This window comes from Panicum hallii, chromosome 8, assembly GCF_002211085.1.
Source record: "Panicum hallii strain FIL2 chromosome 8, PHallii_v3.1, whole genome shotgun sequence".
NCBI classification, from domain to species: Eukaryota; Viridiplantae; Streptophyta; class Magnoliopsida; order Poales; family Poaceae; genus Panicum; species Panicum hallii.
The window spans coordinates 282,339-287,623 of NC_038049.1; positions in this window are offsets into that span (position 1 = coordinate 282,339).

Consider the following 5,285-nt stretch of genomic DNA (forward strand, 5'->3'; position numbering starts at 1 on the left):
AAATGGACTACTCTTCAATGAAAAGGGAAAGTTGTCTGATCTCCCAGAATTGTACAATCTAGCTCACAGTGTTTAGACCTTGAATTTGTTTAGCTTATGTCATGTGTGGGCTGTTCTTCAATGTTGATGTATGGACTTGAACTTGAGCTGCTGTAAATTATGGTTTGGTGATAATACTATTATTGTCGTTCTGTGAATGTGATCTGTGATTTGTATGAATCTGTATATCTATTTGCTGTATGAATCTGGATATGATTTGTGAATGCAAATTGAATTTGGATATGAATCTGGACATATTAAACCGCTTGTGATGTGTTAGATCACAAGCGTCTGGGCTTGCAAACCGCTTGTGATATGTATTTATCACAAGCGGCTGGGCTTAAAACCGCTTGTGATATGTTCCTATCACAAGCGGATTGGCTTACAAACAGCCTGTGATATGAATTTATCACAAGCGGCTCGGCTCAAAACCGCCTGTGATATGTTCCTATCACAAGCGGATTGGCTTATAAACAGCCTGTGATATGTTCGTACCACAAGCGGTTTTTCTTTCAACCCGCCTGTGATGTCTCTGAAACACAAGCCCAGTGTTTGTTTCTCACAAGCGGTCCGTTTGGACCAAACCGCCTGTGATGTTGGCCTATCACAAGCGGTTTGTTTGGAAGAAACCGCCTGTGATGTTGGCCTATCACAAGCGGTTTGTTTGGAAAAAACCGCCTGTGATGTGTTTCTATCTCAAGCGGTTTTTGATCGACCGCCTGAGATGTTGTTTTACATCACAAGCGGAGCGTCTCAAGCGGTTCCTGAAAGCGCTTGTGTAGAGGCTAACCGGACCGCTTGCGTAGAGCTTTATTGTAGTAGTGACTCCTCGCCTGCCCCCCGCATCGTCCCCAAGGGGCAACTTGGGCGGGTCCAGATCCCGCCGTCGCCGCCATCACTCACACCCTCACCGGGACCTTATCGCTGCTGGAGTGGCCATCGGAAGTCCGTGATGGTGCTAGGATGGCGGCGGCGGGCTCCTTCCGCCTCTCCTTCCCCGGCTTGGGCGGATCTCGGCGTCGAGCGGCGGCCGCCACTCCCTCTTCTCGTCGCGCGTCCCCAACACCAACGGGGAAGCTGAGCCTCGGGTATAGCTGTGCAGGCAGGAGAAGCAGCAGCCCCATCGACATCGTCACCAAGCAGGTCATCCCTAACCCCACCCTCGACCGCATCTACACCACGGCTCCCTCCCACCGCCGCCGCCTCCCTCGCACCTCGTCGCACTACCCCGGCTCCTCGTCACGCATCCCCGCCGTCGCTCCCCTCCCAGCACTGGACGGCCGTGCGACCGCTAGGAAGTGAAGGCATGCGCCCTTGCCCAGGGAGGCGGCACCGGATCCAGGCCGGTAAGGTTGGAGCCGACCTCACTCGAGGAGCTGGCGCGATGGGGAGCAGCAACGGCAAGGCTCGTTTGGCTAGTGGAGGCGTCGCTGTGCAGGTGCTCCTAGTGGGCGCTCGAGCCGGCGGCGCATAGTGCATGCGGTGGAGGTGGCTACGGGGGAGCGCAGGGAGAAATTCCAACCCGGCCTCGCGCCGGTCGGCAATGGTGACATTTTTTACACTGCTTTCTCGCTGGAGACTTTGCTGATGCGCTATCTATGTATCCGTATTGGTGCTGGGTGCTATGGAAAACCGTTTGGAGAATTTTGATCCGGCATTACGCTGCCATTGACATTGGTGACACCTCGTGGTGCCACTCCCTTCTAAAGATAGTAACGGGTACAAAATATCCGCGTGCCCGCGGATAGCAAACCCGACGGGCGCGGATACGGGTTTGTATGTATGCCCGCGGGTGCGGGCGCGGGTACAACCTTAAACCCGATGGATATCTGCTAATGGATTTGAAAAAATAATATCCACATCCGCAAACCCGCCAAACCCGATTTAGCGGCTGACATGTGGGTCCTAAACCGACTTTATTTAGGGTTTATATTAATGTGTGATGTATCATGTATTTATGTATGAGACTAGTTCATTATATGCTCAGATTTATTTATTTTCTTAAATAAATGGTGTTTATTTGCTGTTGAAATGTAATGTGTGCTTAATTTTCTAAAGCTTGCGGGTATACGGGTGTGCCCACGGGTATGCGGATATCCGCGGATAGCGGTTACGGGCGTCGTTTCATGCCCGTGGCGGGTTGCAAGCACGGGTGCGGGCACATAGTTTAGTACATGGGTACGAGTTTACAAAGTTAGTATCCATGCGGATTTTACCTATTGCCATCTATACTCCCTTCCTGGAGGCAATGTCAATATTTCCTCACACCCATGCGCTAGGCGGAGATTTAAGTGAAAAGATATAGCAAGCAACGGACGATCCGGACATCAAGTTTCTAAGCAGATGAGAGATGTGATGAATTGGTACTGCGTGAAGGCATTGCAAGGTGGAAGCGGGAATTAAGAAGAAGATTCTTCTAGCTTTCTTTCTTTATTTTATAGCTTTTTTCTTGCTTTTGTGAAATTCTTCATTTGAGGTGAAATTCTTCATTTGAGGTTTAGAGCCTAAAAACTCCTGTAAAGGTTTGGTCGTAGACATTCCCTATTGTGAATGTTTAAGGTTGGAATTTTCCTTAATTAAGAAAAGGATGGTTTTGAGCTACTACTAGGAAGGAAGGGAAGCTACTTTTTTTTTCTTTTGCTTTGCTTGGCAACGTCAGTTTTGTATGGGCTAAGGCTGAGTCCAGTGGCGGGGGAGATATCTCTGTCGGGTTTTATCCGGCTGCCCACCAAGGGGTATATCCAAGGTGGTAGGTTTTGGGTTGGGATGCGCCGAGATCAGAAACTCGAAGGTGCAGACAACACAAGATTTAGACAGGTTCAGGCCGCAATATGCGTAATGCCCTACGTCCTGTATGATGGTTTGTATTGCCTTGATGTTGATCTGGTGATCTTGGTTTTGAGGGGGTCCCTGCCCGCCCTTATATATCCGGGGGGACAGGGTTACATGAATCCTAGCCTGATACTAGCTTAGAAATCGTACTCAAGTACAACTCGAGTAGTTTCCTTCTGTATCGACTAGTTCTACTCCGCATGCGGGTAGAATACAACATAAATAAGGTACAGGACACGTCCTATCCCCTGGCCCAATATGGACTCCTTGATGTACACAGCCCCATGGCCCCGGGCCTGACAAGCCCCTGAGCTCTTCGTAGCTGAAGCGTCCCCCCCATCGGGGAAGACTTAAAAGTGTGAATTTATCAGTCCCAGGAGGCTGATAACACTTTTATTACATCAGATGGTACATCACCGTACAACTCTTCGCGGTAATGGGCAGTGAAGCGCCACTATCGCGAGGATTACAACTAAAACCCACACTACTACACTAGCTACGAAAAGAGGATCATCAGAGTCTTGCGCCATGCGGAATCCAACAGTGGCCTCAACCACAGGCAAGACTGGGTGCAGGACGAAACCCTACTCGTTGTCTTCGGGGACGTAGTCTGGGTCTTCCACTGTAAAAGTAAGAAAGGGGTGAGTACAAACGTACTCAGCAAGTCCAATCACACCCACGGAGGGGTATAACAGAATTTAATGCACAGGATAATCCAAGGGTAAGGTTGTGGTTCATTTGCGGAAAACACGGTTGTGTGCAGGGGTTCGTTTTAAAAACATTTCCAAAACAGGTTTTCTAGTTCCAAGGAACACACGGTGTTGATCCTCACGGATCCAAGTTTTAAACTGCTACCGGACTCCCCGTCCGCCGTAGCACACGGCACAACTGCCGGACACTTTCCAAACGACTCACACCAGTTCAACCATTCCTAGAGAGAAACACTAGTTATGTGACCACACCATAACTTGCCCAGTACCGTGGGCACGGCTATTCGAATAGATTTTCAACTCTGCAGAGGTGTGCAACTTTACCCACAGGTGGGGTACCACAGCACGAACACCTTAGTGCCGGTGCAGATCCCATCGAAGCCCTTACCCACCTTAGCTGGACCTGACTAGTCACCACGGGATCTATCAAGGGGTCATTCGACCTATCACCGAGGTTTAACCGGGGCATAAGTGTGATAGTTCGTGTATTTGTAATGCTAGACATATATTTTGTTAGTGTGAAATATGTGTTTGTTTGTATAAAGCTTATGTGTGTTTGTGTGAGGTTTTTGAAAAATTTAAAGTGCAAGTAAAAAGGGGTATTTTTGTAATTACAGAAAAACCTAGGGTTGTTTTTGCAAAATGTATTTGGGTAGGGGTAATTTCAAAATAAATGAAAGGTAGTTTTGTAAACATGTTTTCCTTGTTTTAACCCTTGTAAAAATGTATTTATTTATCCAAAATTTTCATTGGAAATGTGTATGTTGAAGTGTGTAAAAATTTTGGGTGAAGTGGTAAAAACAAGGGTTTATGTAATTTTATAAAAGTACAAGTCCTTTTATGCAAATATTTGATTTACAAAAGTAACTTTCAAATTTACTTAGGACTGAAGTGTAAAAGTGCAAGTCATCATGACATGTCTATCCACTCATTATGACGAGTCTATCCCGTCATTATGACGTGTCATAAATGCTTGCATTTAGGTCCTGAATTTTATAAAATTACGCTCTTTAGGACAAAAGCAATTCAAATCCGACTTTTGTTCAAAGATTTACGTGTAAATATGCAAATTTTGAGTTTTCGAACTTGAGCCCTAAAGCAATGTTGTAGAGTTTGAAAAACTCTCCAACTTTTGTTTTGGGCATTTCTTCATTAGGGTTTTAAATCAACGGGAAATTTTGATTTTACAAATAGGTCCCTGCAGTTTTCAGAAATTGCGCATAAGTCCTTGGAGAAAACCATTCCTCTTTCTTTTCCGTTCTCTCTCTGACTTATCCTCCCCTGGCGTCTGTCTTATCTTCTCCACCGGCAGTGCTTATCTCTGTCTCTCTCTTCCATCTACCCTTCCTCCACCTCTCTTTCTCCTCTTCCTCTGGCTCGGACAGCTCACGGCAGCAGGCCGGCCCGAGCGGCAGGTGGCGAGGCGCTGGCGGGGCGGCGCCCAGGCGCGCGAGCGGCGACCAGGACGGACGCGCGCGCAAGCGGGAGGCAGGCCAGCGGCTGGCCAGCGGCGCACGGCGCGTGGGAGCAGGCGCCAGGCGAGCGCAGGGGCGGCGAGCGGACCCAGGCGGCGCAGGCCGGGCGGGAGCGAGCCAGCAGGCGTGCGCGCGGGCGCTGGGCGATGCGGGCTGGGCTCGTGCGGCGCGCTGCAGCAGGCAGAGCCGTGGCGGCGCGTAGGCAGGCGGAGCGCGGCTCCCAGACGCG